This window comes from Bemisia tabaci, chromosome 1 (assembly GCF_918797505.1).
Source record: "Bemisia tabaci chromosome 1, PGI_BMITA_v3".
Taxonomy (NCBI): domain Eukaryota; kingdom Metazoa; phylum Arthropoda; class Insecta; order Hemiptera; family Aleyrodidae; genus Bemisia; species Bemisia tabaci.
Window position 1 is genome coordinate 64,646,578 of NC_092793.1, and position 23,124 is coordinate 64,669,701.

The window sequence follows — 23,124 nt, forward strand, 5'->3', positions numbered from 1 at the left end:
ATGTTTATTTTTATATCGTGGCCACGTGTTTCCTTTTTGCCCACATTGAAAGAATTATTTCATTCCTCCTCCAGTGTAACGATACATTTTTGACGTATGATTATAATTCGTAGAAACATGGTCATGAATTTTTCATTATAAAATGTGGAAAATCACTTCCCTACCCTTCAAGCAGGATCCCGAGCAGCTATTTTGGGCTAAAAAGTTGGATAAGTTCGATTTCGAAGTTGGGCCCAAAGGCGACCGTTGATCATATTCAAGTATGTTACGTGTCTAGGTGTCCTTGACACCATATGCGAAGTTCATCGCCCGTCGCCTTCGGGCCCAGGTCAAAATCTGAGGCAGAACCGCGAAAAATATGGATTTTCAGCTATTTCGAGCTGAAAAGTTGGAAAAGTTCGATTTTGAAGTTGGACCCAAAGGCTACGGTTGATCATATTCAAGTATGTTACGTGTCTAGGTGTCCTTGACACCATATGCGAAGCTCATCACCTGTCGCCTTCGGGCCCAGGTCAAAATCTGAGGCAGAACCGCGAAAAATATGGATTTTCAGCTATTTCGAGCTGAAAAGTTGGAAAAGTTCGATTTTGAAGTTGTGCCCATAGGCGACGGTTGATCATATTCAAGTATGTTACGTGTCTAGGTGTCCTTGACTCCATATGCGAAGCTCATCACCCGTCGCCTTTGGGCCCAGGTCAAAATCTGAGGCAGAACCGCTAAAAACATGGATTTTCAGCTATTTCGGCCTATAAAGTTGGAAAAGTTCGATTTTGAAGTTGGGCCCAAAGGCGACGGTTGATCATATTCGAGTTTGTTACGTTTCTAGGTGTCCTTGACACCATATGCGAAGCTCATCATCACCTGTCGCCTTCGGGCCCAGGTCCAAATCTGAGGCAGAACCGCGAAAAATATGGATTTTCAGCTATTTCGGCCTGTAAAGTTGGAAAAATTCGATTTTGAAGTTGGATCCAAAGGCGACGGTTGATCATATTCGAGTTTGTTACGTTTCTAGGTGTCCTTGACACCATATGCGAAGCTCATCACCTGTCGCCTTCGGGCCCAGGTCAAAATCTGAGGCAGAACCGCGAAAAATATGGATTTTCAGCTATTTCGAGCTGAAAAGTTGGAAAAATTCGATTTTGAAGTTGGATCCAAAGGCTACGGTTGATCATATTCAAGTATGTTACGTGTCTAGGTGTCCTTGACACCATATTCGAAGCTTATCACCCGTCGTCTTTGGGCCCAGGTCAAAATCTGAGGCAGAACCGCGAAAAATATGGATTTTCAGCTATTTCGAGCTGAAAAGTTCGATTTTGAAGTTGTGCCCATAGGCGACGGTTGATCATATTCAAGTATGTTACGTGTCTAGGTGTCCTTGACTCCATATGCGAAGCTCATCACCCGTCGCCTTTGGGCCCAGGTCAAAATCTGAGGCAGAACCGCGAAAAACATGGATTTTCAGCTATTTCGAGCTGAAAAGTTCGATTTTGAAGTTGGACCCAAAGGGTACGGTTGATCATATTCAAGTATGTTACGTGTCTAGGTGTCCTTGACACCATATTCGAAGCTTATCACCCGTCCGCCTTTGGGCCCAGGTCGAAATCTGAGGTAGAACCGCGAAAAACGCGGAATTTCAGCTATTTTCGGCTCCGGAGCCATGTTTAGGCCTCTGTCTCGCTGCCAAAAAACGTGAGTATCGGCAAAACTCGATTGTTTCTGTCAAATATGCACCGTCAACTGCCATAAATCAAAAAATTTCTCAATTCCGGGAGGGGCCGATTTCGGCCCAAATCGCAACCCCTCCTTTTTCACAAAATGACGGCCTGACAAAGTTCAACTTGGCAGTTTGGCAACTACAGTGTTCACTGATCGACAGACGTGATATTTGGAGTCCGGAGTTATATATCATTCTCTGGAAATTGTCCATAAGGAAAAGGACTTAAATCACAAAACCCTTCAGCATGCAAGGGCTATCTATCAGATTGGTACTTGTAGGGTAACCTATAACAAACGTGGGTACTGGCACAGCTGATTATGAACTCTCTTCTCGTCCGAATCGTTCAAAATCATTTGTTTTGAAAGGGTCGACAAAGATTTAACAGTTGTTATGGTTTTTCCTTGAGGTCTGGTCAACTTGGTTTCATTGGTTGTATTTGCACTATGATTCTCCAAATTTATAAAATCGGTTTGTGGAATGTAGCCAAGTGCTAGAAGTAATGTAACATTTTTTGGAAAACTTACATTCTATTGAAGTAAACATTTTATTTTTATAAAATGTAAGTTTTCCAAAAAATGTCACATAATTTCTAGTATTTGGCTACATTCCACATACCAATATATTTCAGTACTACTAGGTACCTTTTGGACTTTGTGTTAATAATACAATTTTCGCCGAACTTGATCTTATAATATTGAAGGTTCCAGCTTATAGGTTATATTAAGTTTCAGAGAAATTCACCTCTAAAAACTGTCCAACCCACATAGCACAGAATCTTATGTCAATACTGATACATATTGTTGGATGTTGACATGATATCATCAACACTAATGCAGTATGATATTAAGATTGTCGGTTAAAAGGTATACCGCGTCAGCATGAATATAATACTGATACCTTCAATATATCAAACAACAGTATTGAGTCAATGCTGACGAGGTAAAAAAAAAATAACACGAAAAAATGAAAAAAAATATAGGAAGAAAAAAAAGCCTAAGAAAACACGGTGTTAATCAAAGTTATGATGAAAGTCGAGCCGCGCACTGATGCTATGCATGTTATAACAGCCTTAACAGGCGTGATTTTAACCCGGAACACCATCAGCTCCTTGTGGCTCAATGGCAGAATACTGGGCTAGGAATTCCGCGGTTCGGGTTCAAATCCACCTGAGGGCATCCGGGTATTTTACGCTACTAAACGTCGCTGGACATCAAGTAAGTGGTTTATAATATTCAATACTTGTATACTTGTGTAATTCATGTTTCAAATGTAATACATTTGTAGTACTATGAAAATGACGGTCATCGTCTGAACTTTCATATCTACTTGACAGAGTGCGCTGAGTGTACAGACGTGTCAGCGTTAAGGTAGTAACGCATACATATTGTCGGTGTCCTGCAGTGTTCTGATGACCTTGTCATAACCCTGATTTCCATATGAAATCAACCTTTTCGGCCAATACTGTAACAATATTTTGACAGCTCCAAATCAGTAACTAATAAATACTGGCATAGTCTTGATATAATATTAAATCAGGATACATCAGCATTTTATAAATACTGACACTACTGACGTGTCAGTACTATTGTAGTATTATATCAATATTCTGTGCTATGTGGGAATGTTTCGCATATGGATATTTATTGGCGCACTTTAAACTGTGAGACCAATTAGAAAATTGACTATTTAGCTCCAATAAGTAGTGTTTTATTAGTGGATGCAGATGGATTCGCATCCAAAATCGGCGTTGGATGCAGAGATTTCTGTACTTTTATTTCTCGCATCCAGTGCCGCATCCACTTTCCAGTTTGTTAATGAGTTTGGTGAAAGGGGTGGTAGTTTGAAAATTGGTTTGACGTATGATGTAGAAAGCGCATGCGAATCCAAAATCTGGCAGGTCTTGCCAACCCGAGACCCGCTTCCTCCAACATCCACTTGCTGCGTGAGAGGCGCGAATTAAAATTTTCATTGCATTTGAGGGCAAAACTGCAGGAAGCAGGAACTGTTAATGCAAGACATGCTTGAAATTGGTTTTTCAATGCTGTTTTCATCACCTTTAGAGTTTCTTTATTCACTCATATATTTACATGCGCAATAATTCATGATCTAAAATTAAATTGGACGCATTATAGTAATTGTAACAGGAGGCTGTGAAATCATTAATTTTAATCCTACAAATCAGATATCAAATGCAATTAAAGTAGAGAACTAAACTTATGATGTAATTACCACTGATCACAATCAGTACTTTCGTTGGAAATTTTCCCAGTCGGCTGAAAAGTTGTGTGCTTCATCATTTCAGTTTGCATAGCTACTTTGTTTGTCAAAGATAGAAACGTTGACTGTTGCTGAAACAATGTATTTGAGCCACTAAATTACAATATTAGTCATTTTGCTGAAAAAAAGACAACAGAAATCTATCAAAATTTAGAGTCAAAATCCTGCAAGAAGATTTTGACTCTAAGGGTATGTCATTTTTAAGTTGGTTGAAGTTTCACTGTCTAAGTATTTATTTATTTAAACCCAGGGCATTATTACCTTGCCCAAGATTCAGATGCGGTTACTTAATGGTTTGTATCATGCATGGCGTGATGTCTGATGTAGGTACTAATCAGTCAAAGCTGCCTTTGTTGCAAAAATGTGGCATTTCTGGCAAGCTCCTATCCAGAGCAGCTAAAATAACATCTACCGGCAAATAACTGAATGTGTAGGTATTTAACAGGGCAATAATAATTAGCCATCTGATGGAAACTCTAAATGCTACTTAAAGACTAAATAAGGGCAAACTTATGTACAATAATACATGGAATTCTTCAAAACTTGCGCAATAAAACAAACTGAAGCACTGCTGTAGATCTGCAATGATTTATCTATGAAGTGCTTTCAATAAATGATTTCCTTGTGATTCAAGAAAGAATTTAGAAGAAATTTCAAAGAAATTAGAGGAAATCAGATCAGAGAACTTAGTCTGTTAAGGAGCAGGGAACGATGTTCATAAGAAGCACAGGGATGAGTTGAACGATTTTTAGTGCCCAAGTCAAAGCTAAATCCCACACTAAGTGTGACTACAACATGACCTCAAATGGAGCAAAGAGATCCGTAAGTTTTTCCATTTTCCTTATTCGGTGGTGGATGTTTACAATTAATAAGATTGTAGCTTCTATTAAGATCTGAATTAGCGACAACTACTGCTTTGAAAATGTACGATTACAAGAGGGGTGAAAATATTTCTTGATCATGTACATTAAGTCCTCATGAAATTGCCGAACTTGTTTTCAGTGGAGAATGGAACGGAGACAGCATGCTGCTGTTAACTACTAAGGGGCTATCTGATCAACAGGGTTATCCAAAGGACACTGACCATCCCTATAACTTTTCCGAATTGAGGTAGAATTTTGGAACTTTGGCAATATTCCTCGGTCTAAGGTGGCAACTTTTTGGTCCCTCTAAAATTTTGGGGGGCGGCCCCCCCTAAAGGGAGCGGGGACTAACTTTTTTTTTCAAATAGCAACCCCCCCCCCCTTTGTGATACTTCATTCGAAAGATAATAAAAAAAGCAACATGTTTCCGCAAACCGCAGGTCAAAATGTTGATTTTTCACCAAATGGCGGCCGATGAAACTTCAAAATGGCGGAAATCTGACATCTCCGTTGTTTATTGACGGATTGGCGTGAAACTCGGTATCCAAGAGTTCTTCGAGAGGAGAAAAACGATTCTGGCATTGGTTTTCCAGAAAAGTCAGGCCTTTTCAAGATTGCGGCTTAGAGCGGGAAGTGGACATTTAGGCTGCTTATGTTGGATTTCCATGAAACTTGGAATATCCGGGGGTTTTTCGGCACGAGAAGAACAAATCTTTCATTGGATATCTGAAATTTCGACACATTTCAAAATGGCGGGAAATCATAAGCCGTCATAGGCTAAGCCGCCAATTTGAAAAGGCCTGACTTTTCTGGAAAACCAATGCCAGAATCGTTTTTTTCCTCTCGAAGAACTCTTGGATACCGAGTTTCACGCTAATCCGTCAATAAACAAAGGAGATGTCAGATTTCCGCCATTTTGAAGTTTCACCGGCCGCCATTTGGTGAAAAATCAACATTTTGACCTGTGGTTTGCGCAAACATGTTTCTTTTTTTATTATCTTTCGAATAAAGTATCACAAAGGGGGGGGGGGGTTGCTATTTGAAAAAAAAGTTAGCCCCCGCCCCCCAAAATTTTGGAGGGACCAAAAAGTTGCCACCTTAGACCGAGGAATATTGCCAAAGTTCCAAAATTCTACCTCAATTCGGAAAAAGATGTCAGATTTCCACCATTTTGAAGTTTCACCGGTCGAAACAGTGCTAATCGGGTGTAAAATTATGTCTCCTATAACTTTTCTTCTTAGGAATTTTGTCTGAAAATGGACTCTAGACGACATATTCGTGAAAAGCCGAGCGGGGGCATGAATTCTCCATTGCCTCTCTGCAGTCTCTTCGAGTGCTTAGGACACACACTCTCTCCCCTTCCCCGCCCGCCCATCATGGGGCTCCGAGAGACTTGCCTCGCTCCGCCAGTACCTACTAAACCGAGCCGAACGCACGGTCTACGTGATTCAATGTCTTTGGGATTTGCAAATTGATGCCTGATTCCTCTGGCAAATTTCACGAAAAGAACGATGGCGCTACTAAAGAAAACTTGAAATGACCTCTCAACCTCAAAAAAAGCTGTTTTTGGAACCGACCCATTCGAAATGGTCTTTTTTACGCGGTAACGGATCCGCCATACTTGTGACGTGGAATGGTTCGACAGACCTGGCTTTTCATCACTTACAATGTATTTTCCCATAAGGAATTGGCAGCCGCTTTTCAAATGCAAATATCGAGTCAATCTATGATTTTTTGAACAAAATGGAATTCAGAAATGGGTTCCGCGTACATTTAAATACTTAAAACCTTCATTAGATAAATATGAACCGATGGGATAAACCCTATTGTTAAGGAAGACTGTATTCAATGGGCGATTGTTTAAGGACATCTGCTCATAGTGATAACAGACATGGACATTAGCTCAATATTTAGCCATTTTCATGAGTTTTTACTTTTTTGTCACTATTTGGAGGTAAGTTTCTTTTGTAAATCAATTGTTTAGTGCTTTAGGATCATGTTAAAAGCTGTAATGGTACACATTGTTACTTATTAATTTAGAACACACTCCAGCAGTCCAACGCTCAAACCTGGATGTAGCAAGTCAGTTGTTATTTCTTAATATTTCACCCTTCAGTGTTTCACTGGAGACACCAAAATGATAATATCAATCATTGATGATAAAAAAACACTTACCTTTGACAATACTGATGAGATGAGGAGACCGGTATGTTTTAGATGGAGGCAAGGAAAGTAGACGTAGGATCCTTCTTCGGTTACCAGACGTATCGATACATTTTTCTGTACAGTGTTACATTAAAAACGCACGGAGTTTTAAAGTACCTAACGTAAGTTTGTAAAACGTGGAAACGTTCTGAATGATATTGAGATGTTTGTTGAAGAGTTAATGATTTACACGTATAGAGAGAACATCTTTGGTTTGAGCGTTGGACTGCCGGAGTGTGTTCTGAATTAATAAGTAACAACAAAGCCGGATTTACCTATGGTGCATCGGTACAGCTGCACAGGGCGCCAAATTTTGGGTTTTTCCTCCTAATTCTGCAAAAAATTGAAAATTGCGTCGAAAGTTCAGAAACTCTGATTGTTGATTGATTGTATAAAGGCAACCCAGATAACATCGAACGTTTCAGCAACGTGGCAATCAACGTAGACCTTGAAACATTTCGGGAACGTTTACAATTTCTACGTAGTAATCAACATGGAAGAACAGGGGTGCTCCGAAAACGTCTCACTGGCGACGTAACAGGAACGTGGAAAGGAACGTTGCTCTGTAAACCTAACCTAAAAACTTAAAATCGTTCTTTCGCCGTTTCGATGTCTACGTTTCCGGGACGTATAATTCAAAGTAGTCCAAAACACGTTGTAATAGAAAAGATGGCACAGGCAGGACACAGGCTAGGAGCACCCACTAGGTGGCGCTGCATTTCGCGGCGCAGATTACTCAAAAAGTCTACAGCGCATGCGCAGCCCATGTCGGCACCAACCAAGTTCCTGGAATCAGTCTGATCAGCAAAGGTTGCAACTGTTCGAGAGAGTCCACCATTTGTTTCCTTGATATTGGCGTACCAAGTGATTTTCGCAGTTTAATGTTGTGCTTGAAGTAATGCTTATACCTCCGTGTTTTACATACATAAAAGTTCGTTAATTATCTGGTTTGCACTTACTTGTCTGTTTCTAATTCTGCATCTCAAGTCAAAGTCCACAATTTTAACCCGTAGACCTCATGCTCTACTCTAAAACTGAAAGTGCTTATTCCTCCTCTAATACGTACACCTAAATGAAAGTCGTGCCTATGAAGTGAATGATAGTATTTTAATTAATCGTCATTTATCGCAAATAAGTAGATAATTAACGAAATTTTCTAATCGTAAACACGTTAGGAGGGAAAGAGACGCACAAACTGTGAAAAGCCCAAAAATGAATGCCACACTATGTTTTTCGAACAAAATGGATTCTAATGTTACTGCACGTCCGTGCAATGTAGTCACTGCCACGTCCCTGCAATGTAGACACTGCAACGTTCCTGCGACGTGGACACTGAAACGTTCTTGTAAACGTTGTCGCTGACAACGTTTACACGGGAACGTTCCGGAAACGGTACTTAATACATGGACATCCACGTAGAATTACACGTTCCGGTACACGTTGCTTTCCACGTGGAAGGTTTCACGAGAAACGTGGAATTCTACGTTGTTGTCAACGTTGACATTCTTATCTGGGAACGGAGACACACTATCTGACTATCTCGTAACTTATTAACTAAACAACATTAACAATGTAAATATTGCATGTTATTACTCCATATGTGCCTGTACATGCTTATGAAATGCCTATTTTTGTCCCACCAGAATTTTCTTCTGCAAAATTGCATCAGAGAACCGTTAAATTGCGTTCCATCTTTTAAATGACCTTACCCTAGACTTTAAGGGTCAAACTTTCGCTTAGTTTCGTAATTAACAGTAACAGGAACAGGTACCTGGTTTTGGTTTCGGCCCCAGAATCATTCACTCACTCGAAAAATTCGTATTTAGTTACAGTTAGCACGTAGTAACCAAAGAAGACCGTCGGGTTGGGAAATGCGCAGGGGGGGGGGGGGGGGGGCGTGCGAGGGGGGCGCCTCGAAAATTTCTGCACAGGGCGCCAAAAACGTAAATCCGGCCCTGAGTAACAATATGTACCGTTACAGCTTTTAACATGATCCAAAGACACTAAACAATTGATTTACAAAAGAAACTTGCCTCCAAATAGTGACAAAAATGTAAAAACTTATGAAAATGACTAAATATTGAGCTAAGTAATGTCCATGTCTGTTATCACTTAGCAGATGTACACAATCGCCCATTGAATACAGCCTTCCGTTAAAATAGGGTTTATCCCGTCGGTTTATTTATCTAATGAAGGTTTTAACTATTTAAACGTACGAGGAATCCATTTCTAAAATTCATTTTGTTAAAAAAATCATAGATTGACTATATATTGATTGACTATAGATTGATTATATATTTGCATTTGAAAAGCGGCTGCCAATTCCTTATAGGAAAATATATTGTAAGAAATGAACAAGTCGGTCATTATGAGTTCACGAGTGGCGTTTCCAATGCTCATGCTGGGCATTGGATGTTCTCTCAGTAAAGTGTAAAGTCTCCGAATACGTACTTCAAGTTAATTTTTTTTTTAAATTATAAGGGTTCGAAAAAATCAATGATGATTCAGGTATTCCTTTGTAATCACCACAGTCCTTTTCTTTAATTATTGTCCCAGTTTGATTTTTGTTGCCATCTTGAAGTTTTGTGACGTCAGGCGGGTAGGGATGGACGAATATCGAATTCGAACGCGAATATTCGAAACTTTTCGAATGCGATTATTGCGAATATTTGAGAATTCGAATCTTGCGATTGCGAATATTCGAATATTTTCGATTATTGCTTCAAGTTTTGATTTTTTATGAACCGTGAGATATAAAATGACACTTTTGAATACGATTATTTGAATATTCGAATGCGATTATTCGAATTTGCGATTTCGAATACTTCGGAAGCGAATATTTGAATGTGATGCGATTATCTTGGTGCCGATGATTCGAATATCGAATATCTAAATATTCGACCATCCCTACAGGCGGGTAGAGGTGTCGTCAGCTAAGTTGACAGCAAGGCGGATAAAGAATGGTGGTCGCATCTCAATTTTGGCTGCCATCTTGAAGATGTGTGACGTGCAGAGGGTACGGGCTTTTACCGCGCGATTTGAAATGTACCCGAAGTGTACCCGATGCCGCGGCGCACTATGGTCTCATAGCCCGATTTAAGCGGCATTAAATCAGATATGTATGTTTATACCTTGCAACAATAGTTTTCAGGGGTTTTTTGAGTCGCTGAGTGCAAATATGCTAACATTTTTCAGAAAAAAAATCAATTTTTACCATTTTTATACTTTTTTATAACTGCGGTATAATTTGTGGAAAAACCTTAAATTGAGGCGAACCATCAACGGTTCCGCGGTGGTGTGGTGGACGCCGTGTCTAACCCGCAAATCTTAGGTCCCGGGCTCGATCCTCGGAGGAATTTTTTTTTTTTTTTTTTTTTTTTTTTTTTTTTGCTTCACAATTAAATTTTACATTGGATGGACTGTAAGAAGCTAAAAGTAGAACTTCGTCGAACACCACCGTCAAGGGAACTTGAAAAAGACAGCTCAGGATAATACTTCAAAGTTTCATGGCTGCGGAGGCCTACTTTCAAGTTCCACCGATCAGCCGTTTGAACTTGTTTTCGTCTGCCAAGCTGAACTTAAGCTTAAATATATCCATTTTGATAGACTATGTGTTTGATACATGGGTAAACGTCAAAAAAACAAAAAAAAAATTGCGGGACCTCAAAGTAGCTTCCTAAGACGATTTCATCGCTTGGGAGCCTTACTTTCAAGTCCTACCGATCAACCGTTTGAACGCGTTTTCATCTGCCAAGCTAAACTTGAGCCTACATGTATCCATTCTGATAGATTATGTGTTTGAAACATGGTAAAACGTCAAAAATACCGGCGCCTCGCGCCGGCATATGGGGGGGCTTCGCCCCCGACATGGTGCGAGAATCGCACAACACTTTCTCGCTTTTGCCGGCGCTCCGCGCCTGCATAGACACTTTTACTGGAATATTTAGAAAAATACTGCCAATTTTACAAAATCAAAAAGTTTGATTGGAATTTTGATCGCAGGATAATAGTTATGAAATTTTTATTCAAACCACTGAACTTTATTGTAAATGTCTTCGCAATATGTGATGAAATCATTATTCGGACTCGACTTGTTGATTTTATGAGGCATCTTCAATTAAATATGTAATTGATTAACAAAGTCTCCTGTCAAAGACGGCGATCCGTAAAAATCTTAGCTTTTCTACGATTCATTAGGATCCATTAGATTCATTGACATCATACTTCAGATACGATTTTATATTATAATCTCTCCTTAAGCACGGTCAAAAGCCATCAAATATCTACTTTAATGGGTAGAATGACTATTCGATGTTTAAATAGTCTTAAAACTAAACGGTTTTCGCTTAGCATCTCCCAAATTTTAAATTTGGCGGGCGAATCTACCTGCTGGAAGGTTCACCACACGCCCGCCAAGAGCGCCATCTCCTGACCCCGTATCCCCGTAATTCAAAGCGAAAACAATAGAGAGCGCCATCTCCTTGCTGCTGTCGACAAACGTCAACAAACCTCAGGTTATAACAATTATAACCTCCTTTAATAACAAGCATTAAATCAGTCATATTTGTGCCGAATTATTATATTTGTGCTTAGTACCTCGTAAAAAGGAACCGCAAAAGATGGAATCTGCCGGGATTCTAAATTCATTAACAACAAACATATTAGATTTTAATAAAGATCTAAGTGTCAGTTCTTGGCGTTAGCTTGATGATTCATAGTACCTATGTAATGTGAGTACATACCTAATTAGTTATCTAATTTTGCTTGGTGTATACCTACGGAGTAATTTTGGAAATAGTATATGATGCATTATATAATGCATTTGAATTCCTGGGTTTCACCTGACTCAAAGCATTTGCTGCTATTATCTAGAAGCGTTCCGACTCATTTGTCAGAGAATTGAGCGTTTCCTATCGGCCCCTCTGCAATTATGAGATTAGTCCAAGAATCCTTTAGGAACTTAAATTAATGACTTAGATGGTGCTTTTGAGCCAACTTTCAAAGAATTAAAGGCATTTTTCTCAAAATCTACAGCCCATGAGCTCTCCGTGTGACCGAAGTGCTCTCCTCGCTATATGACGCGTAACCCTTCAATTTTTAGTTTAGTCCAAAGACCTCATAGGAACTTACATTATTGAACCAGGTGGTGCTCTTATGCCAACTTTCGAAGAAATGAAAGGCATTTTTTTTCAAATTTACAGTCTTTGAAAATGAGTTGTTTGTGTGATGTCGCGGAGCAAAGTGCCCTACTTTTGGGCCTCGTAATCCCTTGAATTTTGAGTTTAGTCCAAAGATCTTTTAGGAACTTAAATTAATGACCCAGGTGATGTGCTTGATGCCCACTTTTAAAGAATTAAAGGCATTTTTCAAAATTTACAGTCCCTCAAAATGAGCTTTCCGTGTGATTTTGCTGAAAATGGACCTTTAACCCAATTTGACCCTAGCCCCCCCCCAAATTTTAGCATACCCCAAAATCGTTTGACGTACATAAGGAGACCATAAATATGGTGTTCTGTGAGAATTTTGAATGAAATCGAACAGATAGATTCTGAGATATCGCTGTAGACAGATTTGGGGGACGTCGGACGGACGGACACACATTTTTTCAAGTATGGTTATTTTGACTCCTGGGACCTTAAAACGTCTAGAAATGATGAAATTTCAACTTTTTTTTTTTTTTTCTTGGAGGATGACAATACTTCCTCTCTACCCTAGGGGAGCGAGAAAGTAAAACTTTTCCGGGACCTTTAAAGTGGCCGCCCGAGGCGATTCTTCGCTGTTCTTGAGCATAAGTTTCAATTCCTTCCGATCAGCCCCATCAACTCCTATTATTCTGCCTGGGTAAATTTAGGCTCTAAGGCATCTGTTTTGATAGAATATGAGAGTGGAACATGATAAAATGCATGGTCAATGGCATATGATAGCTAATAGTAGTGACTGCTAAGAAACGCGAAAACGTCATTTTTCATGAGAAATAACTTGAGGCTATGGTGGACTATGGATCTGCCACTCAGACTAAAAGGTAGTCTAGAGTCATGACAATAACTTCCGAGTAAAATTACGAGGTGCTCAGAGGTGCAAAGTATATTTTTTGGGTCATACTTTTGCGATTTTATTGAAAAAACTGACTATGTCTAAGGGTTAATCTAGAGCATTAGACATGATAAAAAAGAATTGTTTCAGCATGGCACATCTAGAAATTACCTTATATTTTGTAAATCAAGTACCCAAACACTTTCAGTTACGGTGAAACAACGAAAACAAGCCCTTAAACACAGCACTGCCGCTCGGTAACTGGAAGCGTACTCAAAAAAGCTCCGCGCGCCACACTTCCCAGGCTTGTCACATCTTTATTAGTGTTTCAATCTAGATGATATTTTACAGGAGTCTTCTTTACAGTATGTACTATCGATCTACGTATTGAAATCAAACTTTTTCCAAACTTCATTTTTCCGATTTATTGCCGCTTAAATCGGGCTATTGGACCATAGTGCGGCGCGAGGCTCATACAACTTCCAAACGGAATTATGAGTTTTCCTTCCTGATGAAACGCTTTCTGATCGTATTCCGAGTTAATTTTTACTGAGAATAGGCAAGGAAGTTACAATCATTCTTATGTTTAATATTTCTGGCTGAAATTTTTGTTTAAAGAAATGTACCCGATGGGCTCGTTTCTTAACGGACATGTGCAACTTTCTGACGAAACTGGACCTATCATTTTGGACTTAGTATATTTTGGATTTTGAGAGCTGTAATGCGGTAGTTTTTCCTTAGAAATTTGGAAATAACGTCCAATCATTCTTCTCTTTGATGCTTCCAGGAGAAATTTTTACTTTCGGAAATTGGGGAGGCAATTGTGAAAATTGGAAAAACGGAAGGGGGGTCGGGGATTTTTATAAAACGAAGGGAGGGCTCCCATCAGGCAAGGGGGTTCGGGGGATCCCCCAAAAAATTATATTGGCAATTAGGTACCCATGGAAAAAATAAGAAATATTAAAAAAAAATTAAAAAAAAAAAAAAAAAAAAAAACCTCACGAATTCCATTGAACACGGTTTTTAAATTATTCACTGATAAAAATAGCAATATCAAATACACCGCAGAAACACTTTAAATTCGGGCAATCAACGCCAGAAATACGAGTGGCTACGATAAAGTGGCTACGATACCCTGCAGCGTCAGAGTGCAGCGCGTATAAGCATGGTATAAGTCTGTAACCTCCTCACCGCAGCTTGGTTTGTTTACAATCGTGACGTCAAGAGGGTACGGGATGCGACCACCATTCTTTATCCGCCTTGAGTTGACAGTTGTTAACTTTCGGTTTGCAGGCGTTTTCGCGTCACTACTATCCACATGAAAACATCTGACTCTCTCAGAAGCAAGAACACAAGCTTACATAAGTTTTTAATCACTTTCAAACCTTGTAATACTTTAATTTTTAGCCTCACAGAAATCACAACCACAAAAAAGTCGCAAATCATAACTGATAAGTATTTTTTTTACGATACGATCATGAGACTGATGTTTTCAGTGTGGAGAGTAGCGAACGCCGCTTTGTTCAAATGCCCAAATTCGTCGTTGGCGCCAGGGACGAGTTCTATATAGGACGCCGTTCTATTGTGAGCGGGTGATTGCACCGCATTCTCGCGTAGGACCCTAGTCAACTCAGAGGATCCTTCCCCCCGAACCTCGACCAAAGACATAAAGACGGAGTGCTCGTATCTAAAAGCATGGGGAAAAAGTGAAGCCTGGTTTGGCGTTGGGTGCTTGTGTGAGTGTGTAAATGAGCGCGGGAATCCATGGCGGCAAACGGAAATTTGATTTGAACTTGTCCTCTTGCTTTTTCCACATTTCTTCTTCTAAACGTATTTTAAATGCCTAAAACGAATATATTAAGAAAGCTGGGACTGCGTCCTATAATAATACACCTACTTTTGCTCGGTAACAGGCAGTAATCTCAGATAAAGTTAATTTCTCTTCTGCTCATGGTGGTCCTGTCGGTTCAAACATGCCGTTATAGTCCTAGATGACCGTTACCCCCAAATGAAATTAATCCGTCGACGACGGACCAAAACTAACCTAAAGTTAAAAAAATATGAGAGGGTAAGTGAAATTGGGCAAAAATTAAAGACATAAAGACGGAGGGCTAAAAGCAAAAAATGAAGCTTCTTTTCAACCACCTCTACTATTGGCTAGAGGATTGGCGGCGAAATCGGGACAAGTTTGAATTCAAATGTAGGGCGGGAACTGAATAAAATAATTGCGGAAACAAAGTATTCTAGGTTGATTTTTGCCCAAATTCACTTACCCACTCATATTTCTTTAACTTTAGGTTAGCTTAGGTCCGTCGTCGACCGATTAATTTCATTTGGGAGTAACGGTCATCTAGAACTGTAACGACCTGTTTGAACCTGCAGAACCACCATGAGCAGAAGAAAAACTAAATTTATCTGAGATTACTGCCTGTTACCGAGCAAAAGTAGATGTAATATAATAGGACGCAGACCAAAATTTCTTAATATATTCGTTTTCGGCATTTAAAATACGTTTCGAAGAAGAAATGTGGAAAAATCAAGAGGACAAGTTCAAATCAAATTTCCGTTTGCCGCCATGGATTCCCGCGCTCATTTACACACTCACACAAGCACCCAGCGCCAAACCAGGCTTCACTTTTTCCCCGTGCTTTTAGATACGAGCACTCCGTCTTTATGTCTTTGGCAAAAATCAACCTAGAATACTTTGTTTCCGCAATTTTATTTAGTTCCCGCCCTACATTTGAATTTCAAACTTGTCCCAATTTCGCCGCCAATCTTCTAGCCAATAGTAGAGGTGGTTGAAAAGAAGCTTCATTTTTTGCTTTTACCCAAGTAGCATTTTTCAACGGAAAAATCGCGATTTCTTGCGATTTTGTCGGCGATAAAATCGCTAAGATCATCAACATCTGAGCGATTATCCTCGGTCTTGTTGCAATAAAATCGCGATTTTATCGCCCGGCAATTTATCGCGATATTATCGCAACAAAAATCGCGATACGTGGCAATTTAATCTCGATTTTATCGACGAAAATTGATCGCAATTTTATTGAACCAAAAATTGCAATGTGTAGCGATTTAATCGTCATATATCGCAATTTTTTATTCGATAATATTGCGATAAATTGCCACCGATATAATCGCCATAATCAACCGATAAAATCGCTATTTATCGCGATCACTGCTACTTGGGTAGCACTCCGTCTTTATGTCTTTGACCTCGACTCATCAATCGCCCGCTCCAAAAGTGAGGTTAAGCCGAAGATTGAAAAATAACACATAAGGCGGCTGAATTCTTGAAAAATAAGTATGTTTTTGGCGTTTTTCGACCCCTTTCGTTCAAACGACCCGTCGCATGTGAGTAGAGGGTGAAAAATTCGATTTTTTGTAGTTATACGCGATCCTACGGATTTTATAGAGTCCCTTTATACCCAGAGTTAAGACAACTCGATTATCAGCTGACTGGCAGCCGGCCTTGGCTGGCCATGGAGGCCGAAACGAGTGCACCCAAACGAACGATATTGAGGGATAAGGATCAGGAATCCTGCGATGTCTGTCACACAAAAACAACAACATCAACAAATTGATCAATTAATAAGAAAATGGGATTGGTTTGTGAATAATTTCTTAATCTATTTTCATTTTGGACCGATGGAAATAACAATTTACTCTTGATAAACCACAATTAGGTAATATTTTCATTATTCTTGTTCACATTCGAGGTACCGCCATCTTGGTGCACTCTTTTCGGCTTCCATGAGCGAGAACCAATCAGAATTGGATTTTTTTTTAGGCCACTTTCAGCCCAATCCTGGCCCAACCAAAAGTGAGTTGTCTTAACTCTGGGTATAAAGGGACTCTAGGATTTTAATGAAGTCCAACAACTGATAACAGCAGTGAGTTGCGAGGGTCCTACGCGAGATAGCAGCACTAGTACCTGCTCACGAATTTTTACATTGACTCTTACGGGAGTCCAGGGTCCTATGGAACTGGTCCCTGTTGGCACTTGCAAACCGAAAGTAAACAACCGTCAACTTAGCTGACGACACCTCTACCACTTTTGCCAGGCGACTACCTACCGAATCTGTAGCACACATTTCAAATCTTCGCCTGCTGTCATCAAGATGAGGACGCGCAGCATTGTTTGATAAGTGAGATGACGATGAGTTATAAATTATCCGTCACATTCCTTCCTAGAAATGTGCCCTGTTCAAGCTGACTTTAGTTTTTTATTTCTGAATGATGAAAGAATCTCAAAGGATCGAAATATGACTAATTCCTGGCTCTATAGCTCGCAAGATAACACCCTTACCTGAGTTATGACCTTTTCCAGTATCGTTGCAATATCAGTGGAGTAAGCGGCACCCAGTGTCACAGTATGTCATATTTGATGTAGGTAATTCTCATCCAAATAAGAGAAGAATAAATATTTACCTTCATTACCACCAAGTAGACGAAAGTTCCACTGTGAACTTAGTTGGCCAATAAAAATAAAAACAATGAAGCAATTATTTTTATTTCCTGACTCCAAATGGTAAGATATATGGTAATAATTCTAAGGCATAGTAAAAACTGCATTTATCATTCCTCAATTAATACAAGGTTGACTGTTTGCATGGAAATGATTAATCGGCTGAATGATTAGTCGGCTTAACTATTTTTCTAAACCTCAGATTAAGTTGATGAAGGTAGCAGGTTATCGTCAGCAAGAGCTGTTGATATAAGTATGTAGTTTAGAATGGTCGATTTTTAATTCTTCCAGAGGAGCATCATTAGTATTTAATACAAGACTCTCAGGGGTCTCTGGATACTATGCCACCTCTTATCAAGAATGTTTATGCTAATTTTGTTGCTATATGGTGATGGGAGAGATAATTTTGGTAAAAGTCGGACAAATATGAGGATGCCAATTTTATAAGATAATCTCACAAACCAAAGTGAAAATTGTTTCATGCCTCTGCAATTTTCAGCTTCGCGCTAGGTTCTCGCAAGAAGGTCAGCACAACGCGCTGATCAAACTTTTGTGGAATTTCTTGTTAATTTTAGAATGTGTGCCAAAGTCACAGTAAGTATTCCACAAAAATTGCAAATCTGAAAAATCTAGAAAAATAACAAGTACCTCACAGCCTCCACACTATTTGCACCCCTGCTAACAAATTTTGGAGAATAGAGAACACTTTACCCTCAAAACATTACTCACACTGATTTTGGACTAAGTAATGATTGTATGTGTAGGTACGATGGTGGATCTGAGCTGTATTTACTTACCAAACTTTGTTGAGCGAAGTTGTTACTTAGGGGAAATTCATTAACTGCTGCCGAGGATTCACAAACTCTGACCTTGATAAATATTTCCTACATATACTTGAGATAAAGTCAGATGTTTAGAATTCTGGACATTCAGTTATTGTTCACATACAAAAAAAATTGACTTACAAATAAAACCGTTTTATATTTACATAACTGCTCAACAGAACATACCGACAGTTAATGTTAAGTTGAAGGGGTGAATTACTGATTTAAAGAGTGATAAGTCATTTTGGGACTATTTCGAAAAGATTTAAAGGAAATAATTGGAAAATGTTCAACTATAAAATTGAACGTAAACAATCCGCCATTGTGAGTATTAGGTAAAGCTAACCCACAAATGAAACAAGCGCTAAACACAAGGGGGAAAATAAGTACGCAAATATATGTAGATTTTGTTTTATAAGGAAAATGGTGAAAAAGTTAGGAAATTCAAATTGGAAATTGAAGCTTTAAGATATAAAGAACTTCAGATAATTAATACAGTTTACTTAAAAACGGAGTTAAAGAAGGCAAAGCTACGGAAACTCAGAAAGAATAGGGTATTTTGTAGGAAAGGGTTGGTAGGTCTAGAATTGAATGGACGTATCGATATATTGAACAGCGACTATCGACAGTCTCGAAAAATTCGTGTAAAATACACACTAATACAATAAGCGATCTTATGGGAGCGCACTCACACATATAAAAAATCGCTCGATAGCCATAAAAATCTCCATAAGAACACGGCAAAACCTCACTACAATTCGATATGTTTGAAGATTTTTTCGAAATTTTTACATTGATCAAACGGCAGAGTGATAGGAAAGTTATCTCCAGTTGATCACTGGGAGAACAAAAGACCAGGTCTGTCGAACCATTTCACGTCACAAGTATGGCGGATCCGTTACCGTGTGAAAGTGACCGTTTTGAAAATCCGAATTTTGAGGCGTTTTTAATTTGATTTTTTGGGAGTTTCCGGTGATTAAAAAACTCCGGGAAAATCCCTGTGACATCAGGAGCCTTAGTTCTTTCGATTAAAGAAAGAAAAAAAAAATGGAGCAACAGGCCCATTATGGTTCCAACGCCGGATTTGGGTGTTATTAACTCAAATTAAATGTTCAAACCGTGCAAAATACATTTCTAGGGATTCTTGAGGGTCGCTGAGTTCAGAAATCACGATACTTCCCAAAAATGGATTTTTTTTCGTTGCGTGACTTTAAAGGCCCACCGAGCGGCCGGTCGGATGGCGCTCGGTGAGCCATCCGAAGCTGTAATTTGAAACAAATGAATTTTTTTTGAAGCACCTGTGAGATAAGAACTCAGCGACCCTGAAAAATCCCTCAAAATGTATTCTGCACGGTTTGAAAATTTAATCTCATTAATGAACACCCAAATCCGGATTGAAACCATAATTTGACGCGCGAAAATCAGTCGGCGCGCGTCGAGCGGAAACTTCAATCGTTGATAGCTCTAATGGTTCCCTAGCGTAATGGACCACTCGTTGGATGCGGAAACAGATGAACAATTTAAAAAACTGGTTTTGGTTCAACTAAAAAATTGAGTGCGTAGTGTATTATTTGTTTAAAAGTAATTTTCTCGACTCAATAAGTGAAAGAAGCACTTATGTTAACTTAATTGAAAATGTGATTTCGGGATATTGACCATTAGGATCTTCAAGTAAGCAATTTTAGACGATTTTTCGTCCAAACCGTTTAGAATAGTTACGTGAATCTTCAGCTGTAGTCCCGAAAAAATCCACCACGTTAGATTGCGAAAATCTGGCTCCGAAAGCAGTGATTATTTAAATATCACAATAGATATATTAAGTTCTAAGACTTGTAAGTTCCAGCAGCATACGACTGGAATGCTTAGAAACAAACGTGAGCTTAGAAAGTTTAATAATAAAAGCTGTAACTTGATTCCAGTTTCTCTCATGGGATATCTGTAAGTGCGAGAGAGATAGCTCACGGTGTGAGAGAGATGTCTGCAACTGCTGAGAGCGATCACTCGCGACTGGTTGCATCAAGGTCATCACGCTTAACCCTACTTTTGTCTAAGACCAAGTTTCAGAGCTTCAGATATTACTTTTCACGTCTTTTTCAGTGTTAATAGAAAGAAGAATGCGAAAGATAGAACTTATCACTCTTCGATTTTAACAGAAATTCCTTCAATTTTCACAAAAGCTCACGGACCCACGTGGAGCTGTACGGACTCTAAAAGTGTGGACCAAAAAATCAAAACACAGCGGTGGCGCTCCCTACGCGAAAAAATTTCTTACTACGCGCCGCTAAAACTTCCTAATTATTATTGTGCTGTTTTTGTTTACACTGGTAGATGGTCACTAAATTCTAGAATTACCTTTATAGACAGAGTAGGGCCATTCCTGTTCCGGTTTTTCATTCGTCGCGTGAAAATAGGCTGACACGATGTTCTTACGGTCGTAAATAAACAAACAAGATGGCCGTTATCAGCAAGCAAGATTGAGGTTGCCGGCCAGGTTGGCCTAGTGGTTAGCGCAAAGACATAAAGACGGAGCACTAAAAGCAAAAAATGAAGCTTCTAGAGCTTCTTTTCAATCACCTCTACTATTGGCTAGAGGATTGGCGGCGAAATCGGGACAAGTTTGAATTCAAATAGAGGGCGGGAACTAATAAATAAAATTGCGGAAACAAAGTATTTTAGGTTGATTTTTGCCCAAATTCAGGTACACACTCATATTTTTTTAACTTTAGGTTAGTTTCAGTCCGTCGTCGACCGATTAATTTCATTTGGGAGTAACGTTGATCTAGAACTGTAACGGCCTGTTTGAACCTGCAGAACCACCATGAGCAGAAGAAAAACTAACTTTATGTGAGATTACTGCCTGTTACCGAGCAAAAGTAGGTGTATTATATTAGGACGCAGACCGAACTTTCTTAGTATATTCGTTTTAGGAATTTAAAATACGTTTCAAAGAAGAAATGTGCAAAAATCAAGAGGACAAGTTCAAATCAAATTTCCGTTTGCCGCCATGGATTCCCGCGCTCATTTACACACTCACACAAGCGCGCAGCGCCGAACCTAGCTTCACTTTTTCCCCGTGCTTTTAGATACGAGCGCTCCGTCTTTATGTCTTTGGGTTAGCGCGTCTGACTCTAGGTCAATAGGTCCCGGTTCGAATCCCGGTGGTGGCGACAAATTTTCATGGAACTGACGAGTGGATCTGTAAGCAGAATTCGCTCGGCCTCAATCCGTGAAAATTTGTAAGCCCGAGCATGGATGTCTACCAAACTCCCTGATGTCTTCGGACAATAAATAGTGCCTATAGATGGCTGTAGATTCCTAAAGGAATAGAAGCCACTATACTCTCAATAAAAAAAAAATAAAAATAAAAAAAAAAAAAAAAAAAAAAAAAGATTGAGGTTATGCACAGCTTACATACTCCTGTGATAAAGGTGAAAGGCGATTTAACAATGTTTTCGTGTGTTTTTCGTGTGTTATTCGTAGATATACTAGTTTAAATTTTTACTGCCGTATAATTGAAATTTTTGTCAAATTCAGCTTATTATCAATGTTACGGTGAGTCGCCATCTTGTTTGTTTATTTACGGCCGTAAGAGCATCATGGAGCCTAAAAACTCGTTGACCAATCAAAAAGCGGAACAGTTTTCCTGTAGTAAAAAGATACGAATGGCCATACTCTGTCTATAAAGGTACTCTACTAGATTCCAGCATAACCATTGCATCTTCGGGTGATAACATAATAAAAGGGCTGGACACACGTTCAAAGTGGTGGCTATTTAGTCAAGTGTTGCGCATCGATGCGTTAAATAATAGAGCGGGCGAGGGGCCGAATTTTGTCGGCTCTCTCACACAGAGTGTAACATCCATCCATCGATGAGTTCAACCCGCACCACCGGCCAATAGACCGTTTCAGTGATGACGTCACAGTTCGATATATCTCGATTTTAGGCCTGGTGCCCTAACAGGGATCACATGCTAGTCACGTGACATTTGCTCTAAAACATTTTCCGGCGTCTTCCACCGGTGGATGCGTTTGAACGAAAAAGAATGCGAACAACTGGATAAGGCATGCCGCATCCACTAATAAAATACGACTATGTTATCTCAACCAGATTTCACACATTTTTCACGCAAATTTTTCACAGCCAAAGGGAGCTGCAATTGCGCCGCAACTGGCGTCGTCAGCGCTACTTAAACTCATCTCAACTCAATTGCAAACCCCAGTTGCTGTGTGTGAAATCAGCTTCATTCAGCGATCCCAGAATGAATTTCGTGGACGGTCCATATATTGATTGGTTGATCCCTCTCCACATAAGACGGGACTGCAAGCACCCGCCTTCGTTCTAGGTTGCCTTAATGAGAAGTTACTTGTAACAGGTCCCAAGTGGCATCTGGCAAAATAGAAGTTCCACCTCGATAGGACTAAAATAGTGCAATTTATTGCAAATGCATTACGATTTATCTGCAACTATTGGTTAAATCATTGCTATCAGATGGTAAAAAAAAATGCAATTTTCTCAAGGCAAAAATACATACATATCAAGCCGCTAACTCAGCGCACTAGAGCGCCCTGCGACTCCAAATCGCCATCGGAATCGATCCTCCCACAAATCATCGCGCAGATTACACCGTCTGATCTCCCCCTCCACTCCCTCCCGCCAACCTTTTACTGGACGTCCACGCCGCCTTCTTCCGGGAGGAACCCAATCAAATACCTTTCTGGGCAACCGACTATCTGCCA

At 39.6% G+C, this 23,124-nt stretch overlaps 1 protein-coding gene across 2 annotated transcripts in view; it reads right to left on the bottom strand.

The window, feature by feature from the left end:
- Positions 1-3,761: 3,761 nt before the first annotated feature.
- The window catches only part of LOC109040291 (putative peptidyl-tRNA hydrolase PTRHD1), a 202,166-nt gene continuing 182,803 nt past the window's right edge, over positions 3,762-23,124 (bottom strand). Inside the window, exon 5 of one of the 2 annotated variants that reach the window (XM_072305465.1) lies at positions 3,762-4,112. The gene's annotated coding sequence lies outside the window, so the exon portion shown is untranslated. The remainder of the gene's footprint in view (positions 4,113-23,124) is intronic. The other variant, XM_072305458.1, reaches the window with a different exon arrangement.